The sequence below is a fragment of the Pinus tabuliformis genome, chromosome X, assembly GCF_031772625.1.
Source record: "Pinus tabuliformis cultivar Carrire ecotype Pingquan chromosome X, CPIR1, whole genome shotgun sequence".
Taxonomy (NCBI): Eukaryota; Viridiplantae; Streptophyta; class Pinopsida; order Pinales; family Pinaceae; genus Pinus; species Pinus tabuliformis.
Genome location: NC_142308.1, coordinates 386939515 through 386962963, shown reverse-complemented (window position 1 = coordinate 386962963; position 23449 = coordinate 386939515).

Genomic DNA, 23449 nt, shown 5'->3' with positions numbered 1-23449 from the left:
CAGGAAATTGATCGTGATTGCAAAAGAACAAAAATAAAAATAAATTTTACATAATTTTAATAGTTAAAATAGACAATAAGCAACATCAAAACACAACAAATTGATGATGAAGTTCACCCCTCTTGGGCTACGTCTTTGGGTCCGACGTCCAATAGTGGCCTCTTTTTTATTATATGATCAAATTATTAGTTACATCAACATAAAAGTCTCATTTTGAAAAATATAACACTTCCATTATGTCCATAATGCCCAAAAACCCCTGTGTAGGCTATTCTTAGGCTAAAAAAGGTTAAAAAATGACGAAGTTAGGCCTCTTTTTCCAAAGTTGCTTATTAACTGCTCTTCAAAAACTTGTCCTTTACAAAAACTAGCAACAAAATGGACTGTGGAGTATTGGTATGGTTCTTGGTTAGCAGCCCAGAGGTCCTGGGTTTGATCCACGATCCTCGATGGGCTAAGCGTTTTGTAATAAATATTAAACAAAAAAAATTTAAAGGTTGAAGCCCCTTCCACCTCCTATGCTGGTGGTCATGTGGTGCCACATATGATCAAACAGCACGGGCCATAGGCCACAGGCCTCCCTAGCCTTGCTCATGGTCGCATGACATTAATATAACCTGGGCTTCGGGTGCAGGCAGGGTGCCATGCACCTCGCCCCTTCGAACATTCCGCCGAGGTCATGTTCACATCAATATAACCCGGGGCTGGGCTCGTCGGGTGCGATCACGTTCACATCAATATAAATTGGGGCTGGGCTTGTCAGGTGTAACTGCAGCCCCAACGCTCTCCCCCAACCACTGAACCATATCACCATAAATAAAAATTGCCTACCATGGTTAACAAGAAACACCTGCAACATAGTTGGTCGCGCATCCGACGCACATTTGGGAGGTCATGTGTTTGATTCCTGTGGAGACTTGTTGGTTTGTCAACTAATTTTTGGCCTAATATAGAGTTCCGTGTGGCACCCTGTGATTGGGCCACGTGTCACTCCGGGATTGACCCATTCCTCAAAAGCATCAACCAAAAATGGTGTGCCAAGTGTCATCATGAGACTAGCCCAAATGGAAGATTTCGATTAGCTCCCTCTTGACACCCATACCTACCCGGTAAGAAGATGACATCAACATGATGTCATTGTATGGATTTCCATGTGGCATCTGTACACTGCATAGTCAACCCTACAAGTTGACATTTTAGTAGTTTGTCAAAAACTTCAGAACACGATAACTTCCTCATATGGTGTCGGATTGAGGTGATTCAAGCTTCGTTGGAATTAGAATGACGAGATATAAAATTTGGTACCATTTTCAGGAGATTTTGATCACTTCCATTTTTAAGAATATTTTTGATCCACTGGATCATTCCTCCCCACTAGAAGTTTTTGGACCACCAAAAATATATTTTTACTCAGCAAGTAAGTAAGGGTACAAATCCCTCACTTTCTCGATCTCTATCCACCTTGACTTTCTTGGATTGGTACCTTTGAGGCCCACACGAAGATACTCCACATTGCCTATGCATGAAGTTCTTTTCCTCCTGTGAAGAATTGAGTATTCCTACAACTCATTTAAATATTCAGGAGAAAAATCTTCTATAGATGGAATATGAACATTCTCTTCTTGATTAAATATCATAGGAGGCTCATAAAATCATAATTTTTCCACATTCACAACAAATAAATTTACATGTAAGGTGGCAAATCTAATCGAAAGTCGTTGTTACCAATATTTTCCAAGATTTTGAAAGGACCATGTTTGATTGGCTTGAGCTTTTTACCTTCACCTTGTAGTATTTTCGTACTGATGTACAAATAAACTTGATCTCCGACTTGGAAATATGATCAACCCGATGCTTATCATGTCTTACTTTGTACTTGGCTTGGATTTTCTCCAACTGTTCTTGTACCCTTTGATGCACTAACTGAATTTGTTCAATGAAGTGCTTGGCTTTGTCCACATCACTATGTCCATCTACCACAATATCTTTACCAAAAGTGAATTCCAAAGGAGACTTTGGAAAATAAACCAAACATGCTTCAAATGGAGATACTTGTGTAAATGAATGCTTGACACGATTTTAGGCATGCTAGATGTAATGCAAATTCTCATCCCAAATTTAGGATGCTTACTACAATATCCTTGAAGGAGATCCACTATTTTTCTGTTCACTAATTCTATCTGGTTGTCAGTTTATGGATGAGATTATGTGCTCTTCTTTAACTTTGTGTCGATGAGTTCCCATAAACTTTACCAAAACTTCCCAATAAATCGAGAATATCGATAAAAAATAATTGAAGTAGGTAACCCAAAATGAAATCATACATTGTGGAAGAATAAATTTGTAGTTTCTTCAGCTGTAACTTGTTTCTTACATGGCATCAACACACACATTTTTCTAAAATAATCCACTACAACATATAAATAATCATGAAATTTCCTATATATTGGTAGCCCCCAACAAAATCCATCGAAATACTTTACCAAGGATGAGAAGGGATAGGAAGTGGAGTGTACAAACCCAATTTCCTATTACTTGGCTTGCTAGTAGGCCACATAGGACATCCTTTTACATATCTTGATATAATTTAATTAATATGACACCAATAACAATACCTATGCAATCGAACTGTTTTTCCTACACTAATTTGACCAACAATGCGAGAAGTGTGGGATTCCTTTATAACAATGAATCTTTCACCCTGTGGAACACATAACTTGCCAAGATGATATAACAACTTGTTATGAACATGATAATCCAACTCTTCAACATGATTTCCTTGACTCAAACTTACATAAACATCTTTGAAATCTTCATCTTGAGCATATTGTTCAATATAACTTTCATGCATGAATGAGTTACACTTAAGAATAACAGATGCATTAACAATATGCCTTGATAACATATCTGCAACTTTGTTGTATATACCAGATTACCAAATGAAATTGCTGCAGGAATTCGATTCATCTATAATTTCTATCTTGTTGTAGCTTGGTTTGCAATTGTAAATATTGCAAAGGTTGATGGTCAGTATGAATAATCGTTTCTTTACCCATCAAATAGTGCTTCCATTTCTTCGCAGTTTGTACCAAAGCATACAACTCTTTATCATAAGTTGGATAGTTAATTACTAAATTGGAAAATGTTTCAGAATGATAACATATTGGCTTACCATGCAACATCAAAACTGCTACCTTGAATTTCAAATGTGTGCTTAAGATATGGAAGTGCTAGAATTGGTGTTGTACTAATTTTATCTTTCAAAGTGTTGAAGGATTTTTGCTACTTTCCTCCCCACTGAAAGATCTGCTTCACACTTTTCAAATCATCTAATGGTGTTGCAATGAATGAGAAGTTAGCAATAAATTTTCTCCAATATTTAAATGCTGCCAAAAAACTCCTAACTTCTGTTACATTGTTGGGTTTAGGCCAACTCACAATAACATCAACTTTGGAGGGATCAATCTTCAATTTACTGCCTCCTACAATATGACCCAAATAAATAAAATAGGTTTTCCCAAATTCACATTTAGACATCTTCAAAGATAAATTTTCCTTTTTCAAGACATCTAGAACTTGCTTTACATGCTTTACATGCTCTTCATGTGTCTCACTGAAAATCAGAATATCATCTAAGTAGAATATGACAAAATCATCAAGGAATGGTCACAATACATCATTCATAACTCTCATGAATGTAGCAGGTGCATTGCAAAGCCCAAACGACATAACTAACCATTCAAAAAAACCACGTTTTTTCTTGAAACAATTTTTCGAAATATCATCTTCAACAATCCTTATCTGATGATAACCACTTCTCAAATATAACTTAGTAAAATAAACACTAATCTAGAACATTATCAATGTGAGGAAGAGGATAGCAATTCTTTACTGTGATCTTGTTCAAGGCTCAGAAATCCACACACATGCGCCATGTACCATCTTTCTTTGGAACCAAAACAATAGGAGACCCACAAGGAGATGTACTAAGTCTAATAGCCACCTTTTCAAGAAACTCTTGAAGTTGCTTCTTAATTTATGAATTCCCCAAAATTGACATCTATACATGCCAATATTTAGAAGTGGTGCATTTCGCTGCAATTGAATTTCATGTTGGATTCCTCTTTTTGGAGGTAACCCTCCAGGTTCCTGAAACATCTTGTCATAAGTGTTAAAAAATTCAACCGGTTCATGCTAGAGTTTAGAATCACATCTTGAGAAAGCTTAAGATTCAACAGTATCTTTAGATTTAATCACCAAAAACACAAAATTCTTACTAGCATTCAAAAGCCTTTTCATTTGACTAGCACTTACAAGATGTAAATTCATCTTCTTGCAGTGTGTTCTAACAATATACTCAACTCCATCTTTAATAACAAGATAATATTTGTTCTCATGGAGATAGAACATGGATTTTCGGTCATATAAGTATGGACTCTCTAACACAATCCCACAAATATCAAGTGGTACAATATCAAGCTCTACCTCATCTATAAAATTAACAATGATGGAAAATTTGAGTTTACATTTTCTTGTCACTTGGAATTTGGCATCATCACATACCCAACCTAAAGGGTAAGGTATTGCATGAGGTGTAGTCTATAAATTAAGTTTCTAGGTAATTTCTTTACAGATAACATTGACTTTAGATCCACTATCAAATAATGTATCAACCCTTGTATGTTTTTTAATGACCCTAAGATTGAAAGCTCACTTCTTTCTTTACCATTTTAATATTAAATAGGATTACTAGAAGAACTAGTACTTGCATTAGAAGCTATACCTTTCATTCCCATGGCTGTGGTTTTGGTTTCATCACTTGAATTAGATCCTAGGTTTTGTTGAGTTGTAGAAACAATATTTTGTTTCCCCTTGTTATTGAACTTCTTTAGTCTCAATTCTAGATGCAGTTTCCAACAATGGTCTTCATCATGGCTATTTTTGAACAATGTTTACAAGTAATTTTATCTCCCTCTTTCTTGACAGTAGCATTCTTCTTTCCTTCACCTTTAAACTTCCCCTTTCCTTTGTCTTTAGATTTAAAAGGTTTCTTGCTTGACTCTTGAGGAACATTCTTGTCTCTTGATTCTAAATGAGTTTCCTAAACACATACTTCATCTAGATTGGTGGGATTAAACATAAGTATAGTACATCTCAAATAACTATGTAACCCACCTATATACTTAAGGAGAGTATCTTGTGAGGTTAAATCAACACCCAATATTAAAGCTCTTTTTCTAAATTCTTGTGTGTAACTTTGGAAACTCTGACTTTTAGTTTGTCTAAAATTTTTCCAATCCATAATTTTTTCTTGCAAGTAAGCTAATGGATAAAATTGCCTTCTTAATGAAACTATAAAATCATTCCAAGAAGAGATCATTTTACCACTTTTCTTCAAATATTCTTAAGTTCTAGCCTCCCACCAAATGAGGGTTGCACCTTCCAACCGAAGAGAATCAAGCTGGATCTTTTTGACATCATCATAAATCTTTTGTATCCTGTAATAGACTTCAATTTGACGAACCCAATTATCCAAATTTTTAGCATTTACTTCCCCCTTATACATTGGTAATTCAAACTTGACATTTAGCTTAATCAAAGTAGACTATGCATGTCCTCTTGGAGATGTAGGAGGAGTACGTCAATGAGATGAAGAAGGTGAAGATGGAGGTGAAGGAGGAGGAGGAGGTGTTGTCATGAGATTGGCCCAAATGGAAGATTCTGATTAGCTCCCTCCTGACACCCGTACCTACCCAGTCAACAAATGAAATCAACATGAAATCATTGCACAGACTGCCATGTGGCATCCGTACACTACATAATCAACCCTGTAAGTTGACTTTTTAGTTGTTTACCAAAAACTCAAGAATGTGATAACTTCCTCATACGGTGTTAGATTGAGGTGATTCAAGCGTCATTGGAGTCATAACAAAAATATCTACGATTTGGGGCTGGTTTTGAGAGATTTTGAGCACTTTCATTTTGAGCATATTTTTGATCTCCTATATTAAAGAGACTACCAATAAGATTGCTCAGATTCTTAGGAAACATAATGTTTCTTCCATTTTTAAACCCCTGAACATATTTTGTAGCTCCCTAAGATTAGTCAAAGACCATGTGGAACTCAGAAACATGAAAGGTGTGTATTTAGTCGTATGTTCTTGTGGAACACCCTACATTGGAGAAATTGGCCATTCCATTAATCAAAGGATTCATGAGCATCTGGTTGACATAAAACATGGTAGGTCACGCTCCTCAACTTTAACTGAGCATGCTGAGAAGGAAAGACACCACATTTGTATAAAGGATCCCTGGGTGATTGCTAAGATTGATCATTTCGATCACCGAAAGTTCAAGGAGGCTATTGAGATTGAAAAAAGTTCTAAGACACTAAATAGGATGATGAATGGAAGATTAGCACTTGTTGGATCCCATCCCTTTATTTCTTGGTTTTTTCCTTTATTTGATGGTCCATGTCTTTCACTTGCTTCTTTCATGGTTTAGAGGTTTAGTGAGTCCCTTTCTTTCTCCATTGGGTCTGTTTTCTTTTTGTTGTTTCCTTCCTCTATTTTATAGTAATATTGTTAGGAATATAGTTTTTTTCATAATAATAATAATAATAATAATAATAATTTTTTTCTTTCATCTATCATTTGTTTATGTAGAATTTATTGCTTATTTTTAATTTTTAGTAGAGAATATTTTATTTATTAATTTTAGTTCTTTTATTTATGTCATTTTTAATTAATTAATTAATTAATTAATAATTTCTTTATTATATTTATTTATTTACAAAAAATAATATTAAACTATATATTTATGATTGCTAATTTTCATTTTCATTTTTCTTTCTTCTTTTTTCATGCCCTTTTATATTTTTTTCATTATTATTTTGTTTTTAATTTATAATTTTAATAGTTTTTTTATTTACCATTCAATCTTGCCTTTGAATATATATATATATATATATATATATATATATATTCAAAGGCAAGATTGAATGGTATATATATATATATATATATATATATATATATATATATAATTTTCGTTTTTTCTTTTTCATGGCCTTTTATTTTTTTCATTATTATTTTGTTTTAATTTATAATTTTAACAGTTTTTTGATTTACCATTCAACCTTGTGTTGTGTGTGTATATATTACGCTTAGAATTATTGTGGAGGAATGTCGCAATGATAAATCCAATCTCTTTTGTTGCTTTGTGGACTTTAGAAAGGCTTTCGATATGGTTCCTAGAAACAACCTTTGGAATAGATTAGAAGAGCTAAAGGTTCCTTTCAAGTTGAGAGCTGCTGCTATTAGATTATACGAGAATGTAATTGCCAAGCTAAAAAGAAATGAGGGGTGGTCGAAAGATATTAAGTGTAATATTGGAGTTAAACAAGGTTGCCCCCTCTCCCCTACCCTATTTTGCATTTACATTGACAAGCTCGAAGGTTATTTAGAGGAAGCAGGATGTGTTGGCACGCTCTTAGCTGGGCTAGTCGTCATCCTTCTTCTCTATGCTGACAATATTGTTCTCCTCGCAAGGTGTCCATCTGATCTTGATAAGCAGCTTAGACTTCTTAAGGATTTCTGCTCTACCATGGGTATGACTGTTAACACTGACAAAACAAAAGTTATGATTATCAAATCCAAGAAGGACACCTACGCTAATTTTATATATGACAATAATAACTTGGAGGAAGTATATTCTTACAAGTACCTTGGAATTGATATTCATCACAAGCTCAACTGGAACTATAGCATTGAGAAAAGGATTAATGGGGGGTGGAAAGCTTACTTTGGTCTTGAAAATAATTGTAAAACGGCAAACCTCGTAATGTGGGATAAAAAGAAGTTCCTCTTTGAAACTTTAGTCACTCTTGTTATCTTATATGGATGTGAGGTTTGGGGTTGCAACATCTCTAGAGAATCGTGGAGAAAGATTGAGCAAATCCAGAAGCGCTTTATAACATATAACCTGAAAATTAAAAGCAATACACCCTACCCTATTCTCCTTATAGAAGTAGGTCTTTCCCCTATCGAAAGCCTAGCTATGACTAGGCTTCTGTTGTACAAGCACAAGCTCAATAACATAGGAGATCATAGACTTCCCAAGCTAGCTTTAAATTCCAGCCAAAACCATCTAAGGCTCAAACGGGGGTGGTATAAAGACACGAGGGCCTGGATGAACCATTGGGAGATCAACGAGAATGATGCATTGAAAAACATTAATAACATTAAAAATATTGTTATTTCTAAGTTCAAAGAAAAAATGTGGTGTGAGAAAGATTTAGCGGCTAAAAGAAAATTGAGTTATTATAAGAAGGTCATCAACCCCACCCTAGAAGATCAAAAGTATCTCTCTGTTTTAGCTAGCTCAAAGAAGAAAATTAATTTAGCAAAGTTTAGAACGAACTCTCATGAGCTCCATAGTGAAACAGGTCGTTGGACAGTTCCTAAAACACCATGGACGGAAAGAATCTGCCATCTCTGTGATAATAGGAACATTGAGGATGAAAACCACTTCCTCTTAGAGTGCCCCGCGTACAACCACATTAGATCTCAGTTTCATAATCTTTGTCGCAATACTGACCTTCCTAGCCTTTTACAATGTCAAAATTACAGTGAGCTTGGGAGGCTTCTCTCCAAGCTTTTTGAGCATAGAAATAAAACCTTAAATCAAACTAAATAATTTGTTTCTCTAGGTCCGATAGACCAAAGTTTGGTCTCAGTGGACGTTAACCATCATCATCATCATATATCATTGTTATTTTAATTTTAATTTTTCTTTCTTCTTATTTCATGGTTTTTTAGTTTTTTCATTATTATTTTAATAGTTTTTGGTTTACCTTTTTACATTGATTGTATATGTAATATTAATTATTTTTCCTTTGTTGGGAATTAGTCATTTCATCTCTACTATATTTATTGGTGCTTTAAATTGAACCATCTATCTTTATATTAATAATGAACCATGGCGTAGACCAACAAAGACTATATGTGATTGATCTAGAAAAGATTTCACATATCATAATGAATCACAAATCCCTTAATTGAGAGATAATTAATAAATTAAATAAACATAAAATAAATATAGAAATAAAAAAATAATTAGTAATAATAGTAATAATTACTTGCCTAGCCAACATATGACATTAACGTGAAATCATCGTACGGATTGCCACGTAGCATACACACACTGCACAGTCGACCCAGCAAGTTGCCTTTTTAGTTGTTTGCCAAAAACTTCAGAATGTGATAACTTCTTCATACAGTGTCAGATTGAGGTGATTCAAGCATCGTTGGAATCATAATGACGATATCTATGATTTGGGGTTAGTTTCGAGATATTTTGAGCACTTTCATTTTGAGCATATTTTTGATCTCTTAGATTAAAGAGACTATTGCTAAGATTTCTCAGATTCTTAGGAAACATAACGTTTATTCCACCTTTAAACCCCTTAACATAATTCGTAGCTCCCTAAGATCAGTCAAATAACTAGTGGATCTTAGAAACATGAAAGGTTTGTATTTAGTCCCATGTTCTTGTGGAACACCCTACTTTGGGGAAACTGGTTGTTCCAATAATCAAAGGATTCATGAGCATCTAAATGACATAAACCATGGTAGGTCGCGATCCTCAACTTTAAATTAGCATGCTGAGAAGGAAATACACCACATTTGTATAGACGACTCCGAGGTCATTGCTAAGATTGATCATTTCCATCACCGAAAGTTCAGGTAGGCTATTGAGATTGAAAAAAGTTCTAAGACACTAAATAGGGATGATGGATGGAAGACTAGCAGTCATTGGATCCCATCCCTTTATTTCTTAGTTTCATCCTTTACTTGATGGTCCATGTCTTTTGCTTGCTTCTTTCATGGTTTAGAGGTTTGTTGAACCCCTTTCCTTCTTTCTTGGATCTGTTTTATTTTTATTGTTTTATTCCCTCTATTTTATAGTAATAATTGTTAAAAATATAATTTTTTTTCATAATAATAATAACAATAATAATATAATTTACTTATTTTTCCCTTGATTTATCATTTGTTTATGTAAAATTTATTTTCTATTTTTACTTTTCACTAGAAAATCTTTTATTTATTAATTTTAGTCTTTTTATTTGTGTCATTTTTAATTAATAAATAAATAATTTCCTTACCATATTTATGTATTCACAATAAAAAAATTTATTAAATTATATATTCATGATTGCTAATTTTAATTTTATTTTTTCTCAATGGCCTTTTATTTTTTCATCATTATTTTGTTTTTAATTTATAATTTTAATAGCTTTTTGATTTACCATTCAACCTTGGTTTTGAATATATATATATATATATATATATATATATATATATATATATATATATATATATATATATAAATAATTGTTATTTTTATTTTAGTTTTTCTTTCTTCTTATTTCATGGATTTTAGTTTTTTCATTATTATGTTTTTTCATTATTATTTTAATAATTTTTGGTTTACCATTTTACATTGTTTGTATATGTAATATTAATTACTTTTCATTTGTTGGGAATTAACCATTGCATCTTTACTATATTTATTGGTGCTTTAAATTGATTTATCCATCTCGATATTGATGATGAACGATAACATTGACAAAAATATATATATGTGATTGATCCAACAACAATTGACATATCATAATGAATCACAAAAGCCTTAATTTGAAAATAATTAATAAATTAAATAAATATAGAAATAAAAAAATAATTAATAATTTATTTTTATTTATTTATTTATTTTTATTTTTTTTAGTTAAGACTAACCTAAGTACCCACGGGGGATTTGAACCAATGACCTATCTCAAGGAGTGCCGTAACAACGCACCCATTCACCATCAATCCAAAGCCCCGTGGGCAATTAATAATTATTATTATCATCATTATTTTTAAATAATTTTCAAAGTGAACATAATGATCTAAAAAAATAAAAATTAAAATAATAAACTGATACAAATTAAAATGTTCCTAATTATAAAGACTTAACAAAATAAAATTTGATTAAAAAAAATTGACACAAATTAAAATGTTCCTTATTATGCACACTTAAAAAAAATTATGAGGTGATTTGAAAAAAGAATTATGAGGTAATATGAATCTTGATGTTAGTGCCTTTTGTTGCAATATTCATGCTAGGAAAAAATTAATTAAACTTTTACATTTCATGTCAATGTAACTATATAACCAAAGTTAAGCTTATCAGTTTAACCTATTATAAATAACTAGGTCATGCAAAGAGGTCATTCTAAGAAGTTGAGTATTGTATAAGAGTTTGATGCAAATCTTTAGTCTATTTTATTTAGCAAAAATGGACAAGTTATGAAGTAATAAATAGGGATTAAGAAAATTTAGAGTCTTGGAGTTATTAAGGAATTTTTTTGAGGAATAGTTATATGATAAGATGAATGTCAATCTCAATTAATTTTATATTAATAGTTGAAATATAGGAATATGAAAAATTTAATATTTTTTCTTTTTAATGGATATGTTATTTTCAGTTTGGATAGGTAGTTTGATTGGTCGAAGGCCCCCCCCGCCCCCCCACCCGAGTTTTCATTTGACGCTAGAGGTCGATTATGGGGAATCACTATTAGAATTAACTGTAGAACGATTAAGCTATTAAATATATGGGGAAGAGAAGGATTATTGGCAGTCGATGTAATCTATGAAGAAAAAATACTGGAAATTAGGATGATTAATGTTTATGGGCCATGTCAGAATAGAATGTCTTTCTGGGAAGAAATCATGTGATTATAGCTCGTGCAAACCAACAACATAATACTAGGCAAAGATTTAAATTTTTCTTTGGGTAGTGCTGAATCTTCAGGGAGTCATTCCCAAGTGGATTCACTCACATGCTTCTTCAAACACTTGATGTAAGCCAATGACTTTATTGATATAGATTTAGCCCTCCTCAAGCCCATTTGGAGAAATTGGAGAACCAGTGATGCAATGCAAATTTTTAATCAAAGACGTCATGATGGAAAAAGGTACCTCAATCAGACAATGGGTAGGATTGGGAGACATATCAGGTCATTCACCAATTTTATTAGAAGTTTATGGTACCTTTCTGAAACCTCGAGTTACCTATAAATTCAATTCAACAAGGCTAGAAGATGAGGAGTATCAACGTGTTCTAAAGGTCTCTTAGATGACATTCCCACTCAATGAAGATCGATTAACAACAAAAAAAACCTGGCAAACAATTTTTCTAGGCTCAAACAAAAGACAATTGAGTGGGTCAAAAATAAAAGAAGAAAAGAGGATGAAGCTCTTTGACCTATAGAAGATGAGCTGGTTCGATTAGAATATCCTAAGAGTGGTGGATACGATAACTTGGAATATAAATTACACATTACCAATCGGAACCTGACAGGAGAAAGTTGTTGGAGGATAGAGAAGAAACATGGCGTTTAAGAAGTAGGGCTATATGGCTTCAGGCAGGAGATGACAACACAAAATCCTTCCAGGAGTTTGCAAGAGGCCGAAAAGCGATTAATACTATTTGGTCCCTAAAATACGAGTCGGGTGTGGATGTGCACACATTTAGGGATCTGGGAAACTTAGGTCTCCAACACTTTGGGTCTTTGTTTAAAGCTCCAAATGAAGCATCACTGGTAGAAATCATCAGTGTAGCTAGTCTTTTCCCTCACTTTGCAGAGGATGAAGTAAACACAGAATTGCATTCGTTGGTTACTATGGGTGAGCTTGAATTAGTCCTGAAGTGGTTCAAAAAGGATAAATTTCCAAGACTGAATGGGTGGCTGGTAGAATTCTTTCTTTCTTGTTTCTTGTCTCATAGGCCAGGACATTCTAAAAATGATTGAGGAGTGCAGAACGTCAGGTCATATGTATGAAGCCTTTAATTCCACCTTTATTGCATTCATTCCAAAATATGATAATTCGAAGGACTTTAACAATTTATGATCTATTTCCTTGTGTAACTACATTTACAAGATCATTGCCAAAATTATTGCAAACCGTATCAAACCGATCTTATCTCAGCATGTCTCAAAAGAACAAATTTCTTTTCTGGAGAAGCGTCAAATTCATGAAGCAATATGAATTGCACAAGAGGGTCTTCACTCTTTAAAAGTCAAAAGGTTGAAAGGCATGATCTTGAAGATTGATTTATCATAGGCTTTCGACAGAGCCAATTGGTTATATATTCAAATGTTGCTAACTCACTTAGGATTCCATAATGCTTTCATTAACTGGATTATGTGTTGTATAAGATATGTTTCTTTCAACATTCTCATCGAAGGCCTTAGCAGACTGATAGCGGCTGAGAGATCACATGGGAGATTAAAAAGTGTTAAACTTGCGGACAATATTATATTGACACGTCTATTATTTATAGATGATGTTCTCATATTTCTGAATGGAGATATCAGTGACATTTCTTCTTTTAAAATCATCCTTCAGAATTTCTATAAAGCCACAGGTATGTAGATAAATCTGGAGATGTATTCAATTTCGGCAACAAGTTGTTCACAAAATGAATTGATCTTTGCTTAGAATCACTTCCCTTTTCGATCCCTAAAGATTGAATAAGGACTAAAATATCTGAGATTCAGGATTAAGCCAAACAATTATAAAACAACTGATTGGATGTGGCTCGTGGCAAAGATAAAAAGTCAAATCAACATATGGTATCACAGATGGCTCTCTAGAGCTAGTCGTTTGGTGCTTGTCAAATCAGTGGTGGAGGCCATTCCGATGTACTAGATGTCTTTAACCTGCATTCTGAAAGGCATTATTCATAAAATTCAATAGGTTTGTTGTAGATTGCTTTAGAGAGGTAAGAAGGAGGGTCAAATTTTTTGTTGGGTTAAAAGGGATCACATTGCACTTCCCAAAAAATGGGGGGGATGGGGGTTCAAAAATCTTCTTTGTTTTTCAAAAGCCCTGGCTGCAAAAATAGGATGGAAGTTGATTTCCTCGAACATATTATGGACACAAATAGTGATTAATAAATATATAAGTCCTTTATTGATTGAGGAATGGATTCATTTACCCACTCAGAACAACTCATCTGCTTCTATAGTTTGGAAGGCAGTCTTAAATTCCATTGGTTACATCGAAGCTAGATTGACTTGGCGCATAGGATCTAGAGTAAATGTCCATATAGGTGTGGATGCATGGTCAGGTAGTGGTAGTGCACATATCCTCCCCCATAACTGGTTCAATATCTGGCGAATGAAGGCATAAGGACCATCGATGAGATTGTTGATCGGGTCAATTCATCAATTTTTGGGAAAAAATGGTTGTCTGCACAAGAGCTTTGAATTCTAGAACAATGGCATGAAGTTTGGTTCCAATACATAAACACCTTGTAGGTTGCGCATATTCAAATTATAGACTGGGAGGATGAGCGTATCTGGTCTCTATCCCCCCGGGAGATACACCCCAAAAATGGGCTATCCATAAATATTTGCAGACCATGAGCCTGAAGCTCAAAGCCCCTGCAAAATCCAAGTTGTTCATGTGGTGTCTATTGAAAAACAAAATCCAAACAGGCGACAATTTGAGGCACAAAGCTTTTCAAGGTCCAACATGGTGCGTTTTGTGTTGGAGTAGTGAAGAATCAGTGGATCATTTAAATATTAAATATTAAATAATAGTTTATTTAAATCTGTGGTTGAAATGTTTTTGAAAAGTATAAGGTTTAAACATCTTACTCACACATTTTTTTTTACTTATTATAACTTTACAACATATTCATTTTTTATTATTATAGCTAACATTATTTTTTAATTTATAGTATAGTTTATTTATTTATATTTTAAAAAGGTTGGAGAATGAGCCTCTAAGCTCAATAATTTAATAATTGAAAATATTAACATTAAATTTATTTAATAAAATTCTAATAATAAAGTTAATTAATATTTATTATATATTATTACCTAAAATAATAACATTAACATAAAATTATAATATTATTATACTTTTATAATAATATTATAATATTATATCTATTAATTTTTCCTTAATTAATATAAATATTATATTATTAACATAGTATAGTATGAGTACATCTAATCAATATATTATTAATAGTATATTATCTATCTATTATATGAGTAATCTCCTTTATAATATTTTTAGATTATTAAATATTTTATCTTTCTTTATATTATTAGGTTTTCTCATTATTGAAGATAGTTTAGTTGTTTTTTTTTTTTTTTTTTTGAACATTATTTTTTTAAGATTTTAGACTTTGATGATGGATCCACTTTATAAACTAGAAAAGTAGGCAACAAATATGTAGTATGGATCTAACATGAGGCTAGAGAGATATGAATAGACATTATTTAAATATTTTGTATAGTTGTTGTTTTTTTTTTCAATGAGGGAATTTTCAACTTTGATAACAGAGGGACAACAACTTCACACATCACACGTGGCTGTGGAATGAGCATCTAGGCCAAATGAGCTGAGGTTGTATATGCCCACTGTCAAGGATAATTTTAGGGGCGAATGTTCGCCCTTTGGCGAAATTAAGGGGTTTTAAATTTTTAGTGGGTGAATATTTTGTATTATAGTACATTTTTACAAATCACCTCAAATAGCCCACCTTATTTTAAGGGAGAGGGTAAAAAAGGTAAATTTAGCCCTTGAAATTAGGACTTACAACCTTCCATTCGCCCATTTTCAAGAATAAGTTTTATTTAAGTGAATCCATTCGCCCATTTTCAAGAATAGGTTTTATTTAAGTGAATCCTATGGGCCAAATACCATATTTATAAAAGAGGTATGGTAAATTAATAAAAATATAAATAAATGAGAGGCATGGTAAATAAATAAAACATTTTTTATATTTACTCCATAACTCACCTTATATACATGTAAGGGTGTAAACAAATAAAAATATAAGTAAAGTGGAGATATGGTAAATAAATAAAACTTCTTTTTATACTTACTCAAAAGGTATGGTAAATAAATAAAAATATAAATAAACTAGACGTATCGTAAATAAATAAAACTTCTTTTTATATTTAGTTCATAACCCTCGTTCTATTTATGAAGGCTCACTAAGGAGGTTTTATTTAAGTGAATCCTATGGGCCAAATACCATATTTGTAAAAGAGGTATGATAAATTAATAAAAATATAAATAAACGAGAGGTATGGTAAACAAATAAAACATTTTTTTATATTTACTCCATAAGTCACCTTATATTTACGAACACTCAAAAAATGGGTTATATTTAGGTGAAACCTATGACCAAAATACTATGGGACAAATACCATGGACTAGATTGTTATTAATACCATGCAAAAAACCATTATTAACCCTAATATTAGAATTAATAAAAATAAAAATGGCACATGGTATTGACCCATGGTATTCACCAAAATGGCACATGGTATTGACCCATGGTATTCACCTGGAATGTAGCCTATTTAAATGGGGGAATTAAACCAGCATGTAGCCTATGCTAAGATTCACTAGGACTTTACAAAGTTTTATTATTTAGTGAAAGACTCGCCAAGATCTTACAAGATTTTATAATTGAGTAAAATATTCGCCATGCCTGGTGAGAGATTCGCCAAAAAATTATATATACATATTATATTATTGATAAAATCGCCTTCCATTTTTCGTGTATACCATGGAGATTCGCCCATTTATTATATTTATAAATTTAGGGGTTCTTAAAATTTTCCCTGCCCACTGTTGGACAAATAACACTGGGTTGTAGAATGAGCCTCTCGGCTTCATGAACTAAGGTTGTATACACCCACTCTTAAATAACTGGCCTATCAAAATCCAATGAATAAACTACTTATTTTCTGCTAAAAATATAAACAAACTTCCAAACTGAAAACTATCGGATCAAAATAGAACATACAACCGGGCTCATTTAATTCTATATAGCAAGCTACTTATTTTCAAACATCTCTGGGTACAATTTTTCCAGGTACTCTTGCAGGTCTGCTACTCGTGCACCCTTTTCCGCGGGCATTGTACAAAGTACCACGCCTCTGCAAAACACAAAGTGGGTACAATGGTTTTGGTTTGGGTAAAGTGGGTGCAAATGGATAACTTCGATGCGTTTCAGTGTAATCAGCAGAAAGTGTAATCAGCCACATATCTTCCTTCATTCTTCACAGTTTCAGTGTATTCAGGCAGAAAGTGTCTCTTTTCAATCAGTTCAAAGTTTTTTCTTTGACAAAAAAATATCTCCCGCTGCATATATTTCTTGATTCTTCACTTAGTTCAAGCGTTTTCTCGATCTCAAAAACTGTCAAGGAGCAGGTTTGTATTCTTAGGTCCTTTCGGAGAACATAATTTCACTCAGAGTGAAGTGAATTCAGAGAATTCACATTGGCCTCCAAACCATTCTAAATCATATTCTTTATTGCTAAACATTAATAATAATAATAATAATAATTATTATTATTATTATTATTATTATTATTATTTAAAATCAAAATTTAATTACATATATAATTGGTTTAAGGAAAAAAATTTAAGGAGGCAGTCCCTGCAGAAGCTTTTATTAAGCCCGATTTTGTACAATAGATACATCAAATGTCATATCAACTGTCACATCAGATCACAATTTAACTCTGGCATATGGCTGAACCGCACAGCAACACATAGACGGGATTGTAAATTATAATTTATAAAATTATAAAATATTTAAAGGGATTAAATTTCTCAAGATGTAATTTTTTTTTTTTAATGAAAAATATGAAGAAAAGTTTGCATCTCTAGAAATTTGATATCTCCCTAATATATAGAGTTTAATTATTAATCTTATTTTTTAGTTTAATCTCTATTTTTATGTAATTTCAGTAAGTGAAAATGTTTTCATTAATAATTTTATTATTTTATTTTCATTTTTTTATGTGATTTGACTAGGTCAAAATGTTTATTTTGAGCTATCCTATTAACCCATGGTATGCATGATCAATAATATCCTTATGGTATGATTAATAATAACCATGGTAAAGTGGGGTGAATATCCGTTATTAAAAATCTTTTTATATTAGAAGTATTAAGCTGTTACATGCTTATTAATGAAATTTAAATAGGGTAATAAAATTATTATTTTAATTTCTATGGTAAAATGGATCTTAATTTATAGCTATTATTTATATCTTATATATTTTAATGTGATAGAGGGTATAGATATATCTCAAAAATAATTATAATATTTTTTCTTTTAGATTTAATAAAAAATAGTTATAAAATTAAATTCAAATAAAATATTTATAAAAAAAATTTAATTGCAAAATAAAAATGGTTTTGGCATGTTGTATTGATGAACCATGGTATTGTAACGAAGCCCATTTGCAAGTTAATAATATCTATGGCAAAATGGATTGAATATCAATGGTTAAACATATTGATATATTGAAAGTATTGAAGTTTTTATATGCTTATTAATTAAATTTAAATTTATTTACATAATCATTATTCTAATTTATAAGGTAAAATGAATCTTAATTTATTGTATGTTATATATTTTAATGTAATATGTATATTATGTTTTTCTTTTATCTAACAAGTTATTTGTAATTTTATTGATAAAAACAAAATTACAATGTAACAAATTGAATTTTATTATTTTTATTACTTTTAACTTTTTTTTAAGGATAGTACATCTCCGGAGTGTAAAAATGTTGACAACTTTCTTATATTACACCTATAAATCACTGTTGTACTAGGCTATAGAGACCAACGCAATGACTTTAGTGTTTAAATAATCAGTAATTTTCAAATTTAATTCATATTATAAAAGTGATTGAATGGTAAATATATAAAATTGAATGATAGATTTATAATAATTTATAATAATTTAATTATTTTTAATGATAAATCATAAATATGTCTAAGTTTCTTCGGGATCAATCACATATATTTATTTTTGGTCGAAGAGTTTAGAACCACTTATTGTGGTTCATAATTATGACAAAGATGGATAGCTCAATTCAAAGCACCAATAAATATGGTAGAGATGCCAAAACTAATTTCCAAAAGAAGAAAAATAATTAATATTATATATACAATCAATATTAAATGGTAAACCAAAAACTAATAAACTAATAATCTTTTTTTAATAAGTTTGGCAAGAGTACATGTTCATCATGTCACTTATATCATCCAATCAAGGTGAGGAATTGAACCAACCACTTCACATCGCCTTAACAAAACCCTAGATCGCCATCTATCTAAGACCCCACCTCCTAGACATTAAAATAATAAATTAAAAATAAAAATAATAATAATAAAGAAAAAAATAAAAATCTATAAAATAAGAATAAAGAAAAATTAAAATGAGAATAACAATCATAAATATATAATTTAGTAAATTAAAGTGTTAATTTTTTATTTTTTATTCAAAATCAACTTTGAACAGTAAAAACAATAATAATAATGAAAAACTAAAAAAAACCTCAAATAAGAATAACCAAAAATTAAAATGGAAATTAAAAATCATAAATATATAGTTTAATAATTTATATTGTAAATAAATATATATAATAAAGGAAATTGTTTCTTCATTAATTAAAAATGACAAATGAAAGAACTAAAATTAATAAATAAAATATTATCTACTAACAAGTAAAAACAAAAGAAATACAGGCAAACAATAATTTCTACTTAAACAAATGATACATGAAGGAAAAAAAAAAAGAGAAAAAAAGAAATTATTATTATTAAGAAAAAAATTATATATTTCTAATAAATATTATTATACAAATGGAAGGAAGGAAACAATAAAAAGAAAATAGAACCAATTAAGAAAAAAGAGACTCACCAAACCTTTATACAATGTTGAACATCAAATAAATGACGAAACCTAGGAATAAAGAGATGGGATCTAACAATTGCTAATCTTCCATCCATCATCCCTATTTAGCATCTTAGATGTTTTTTCAATCTCAATAGCCCCCTTAAACTTTCGGTGATGGAAATGATAAATCCTAGGAATGACCTGGAAATTCACTATACAAATGTGGTGTATTGTCTTCTCAGCATGCTCAACTAAAGCTCAGTCAACTCCATAAGCCATAAATGTATTGAGAGCAACCCTCTTACTCTGAGGATCTATGGGATTCCTTAGACCTATTTTCAACATAATACGTGGCTTGACTTATATTCTTCCTAAATATTTAGACCGTAAGCTCAAACCCCTTGTTGGTCGTTCAGTCTTTTGTGAAAGTATCCTTCGCTTTTGTCAATGAGTTAAAGGATATTAGATTTGAACCTAATGATATTATGATAAGTTTTAATGTAGTTTCTTTTTACACCAATATCCCTATTAATGAGGTTCTTCAGGTAATCAATCGTATCACTGATCCTGATACAACCAAGCTAGTTGCAGTTTGGCTTAACTCTATTTTTTTCAACTTCGAAGGTGAATTCTATGACAAACATGCAATCTTTCCATGGGTTCTCCACTCTCGCCTACTGTAGCTAACCTGATTATGGAAGATTTTGAATATAAGGCTTTGACCTCAGCTCAGTTTAGGCCAAAACTTTGGAAAAGGTTTATTGATGATACCTTTATCTTATGGCCTCATGGTCGTGATAAGTTAGATTTGTTTCTGTAACATTTGAATAGTCAATCTAGATCCATTAAATTCACCATGAAATCTAAGGTTAATGGTAGCCTACCCTTTCTTGATGTTCTTATCTCTAAGAAAGTAGATGGTTCTTTCTCTCACCAAGTTTTTCATAAGAAAAATCACACTCAGCAATATCTTCATGCTAATTCCCTTCACTATCCAGCCCAATAATTGGGAGTTCTTAACACATTAGCTACTCGAGCTTTGTGGGTATCACAAGAGAGTCACCTAGAGTGTGAGTAAACCCATCCACTTAATGTTATCAAGAAGAATGGCTGTAGAAGATCCCTAGGTATCAAGGGTTTCTTAAAGGTGAGAAAAGGTCCCAAGATTAGGAAAGAACCTAGGGATTTGGTTTCTAATATTCAACTTCCATTTATCCAAGGGTGATCTAGAATTAAAAATGAAGGTTTCATGAAATGAATTGTAAGCTAATTGATCTCTTTTAGGAAATTGATCGTGATTGCAAAAGCACACAAATTAAAATAAATTTTGCATAATTTTAATAGTTAAAATAGATAATAAGCAACATCAAATTACAACAAATTGATGATGAAGTTCACCCCTCTTGGGCTACGTCTTCGGGTCCAACTTCCAATGGTGTATTTTTTTAATTATATAATCAAATTATTAGTTACATCAAAATACAAGTCTCATTTTGCAAAAATAACACTTCCATTGCATCCAGAATGCCCAAAAGCCCTTGTGTAGGCTATTCTTAGGCTAAAAAAGGTTTAAAAATGACGAAGTTAGGCCTCTTTTTCCAAAGTTGCTTATTAACTGCTCTTCAAAAACTCGTCCTTTACAAAAACTGCCAACAAAATGGATCGTGGATTATTGGTATGGTTCTTTGTTAGCCCCCCATAGGTTTGGGGTTCGATCCACTATCCTCGACGGGCTTGGTCTTTTGTAATAAATATTAAACAAAAAATTTTAAAGGTTGAAGCCCCTTTCGCCTCATGTGCTCATGGTCATGTAGTGCCACATATGATCGAGGGGCATAGGCGATAGGCCACGGGCCTCCGCGGCCTCGCTCGTAGTCGCATGCCTTTAATATAACCTGGGCTTGGGGTGCAGGTAGGGTGCTACGCACCCAACCCCTCCGAACATTCCATCGCGATCATATTCACATCAATATAACCTGGGCGTGATCACGTTCACATCAATATAAATTGGGGCTGGGCTTGTCGGGTGTGACCGCAACTCCGATCTTCTCCCCCAACCACCGAACCATATCACTGTAAATAAAAACAAACTACCATGGTTAACAAGAAACACCTGCAACCCAGTTGGTCGCGAATCCAATGCATGTTTGGGAGGTCATGTGTTTGATTCCTGTGGAGGCTTGTTGGTTTGTCAACTAATTTTTGGCCTAATCTAGAGTGCCATGTGGCACCCTGTGATTGGGCCATGTGTCACTCTGTGATTGACCCATTCCTCAAAAGCATCAACAAAAAATGGTGTGTGAAGTGTCATCATGAGACTAGCCCAAATGGAAGATTTCGATTGGCACCCTCTTGACACCCATACTTAACCGGTCAGAAGATGACATCAACATGATGTCATTGTATGGATTTCCATGTGGCATCTATACACTGCACAGTCAACCCTGCAAGTTGACTTTTTAGTAGTTTGCCAAAAGATTCAGAATGCGATAACTTCCTCATACAATGTCGGATTGAGGCGATTCAAGTGTCATTGGAATCAGAATGATGAGATCTACGATTTGGCACCATTTTTAGGAGATTTTGAGCACTTCCAATTTTAAGCATATTTTTTATCCATTGGATCAATCCTCCCCATTAGAAGTTTTTGGACCACCAGAAATATATTTTTACTCAGCAAGTAAGTAAGGCTACAACTCCCTCACTTTCTCGATCTCTATCCACCTTGATTTGCTTGGATTGGTACCTTTGAGGCCCACATGAAGATACTCCACATTGCCTATGCATGAAGTTCTTTTCCTCCTGTGAAGAATTGAGTATTCCTACAACTCATTTAAATATTCAGGAGAAAAATCTTCTATACATGGAATATGAGAATTCTCTTCTTGATTAACAATCATCAAAGGCTCATAAAATCACAAATTTTCCACATTCACAACAGAATAAATATGCATGTAAGGTGGAAAATCTAATAAAAAATCATTGTTACCAATATTTTCCATGATTTTGAAAGAACCATATCTAATTGGCTTGAGCTTTCTACCTTGACCTTGTAGTATTTTCGTACTGATGTACAACTTAACTTGATCTCCCACTTGGAAATATGATTAACCCGATGATAATCATGTCTTGTTTTGTACTTGGCTTGGATTTTCTCCAATTGTTCTTGTACCCTTTGATTCACTAGTTGAATTTGTTCAATGAAGTGCTTGCCTTTGTCCACATTACTATGTCCATCTACTGCAATATCTTTACCAAAAATGAAATCCAAAGGAGACTTGGAAAATAACCCAAACATGCTTCAAATGGAGATACTTTTGTAGATGAATGCTTGGTACGATTGTAGGCATGCAAGATGTAATGTAAATTCTCATCCCAAAATTTAGGATGCTTACTACAATATCCTTGAAGGAGATCCACTATTTTTCTATTCACTAATTCTATCTAGTCGTCGGTTTATGGATGAGATGATGTGCTCTTCTTTAACTTTGTGTCGACGAGTTCCCATAAAATTGACCAAAACTTCCCAATAAATTGAGAATATCGATAAAAAATAATTGAAGTAGGTAACCCAAAATGAAATCATACATTTTGGAAGAATAAATTTGTAGTTTGTTCAGCTGTAACATGTTTCTTACATGACATCAGCACACACATTTTTCTA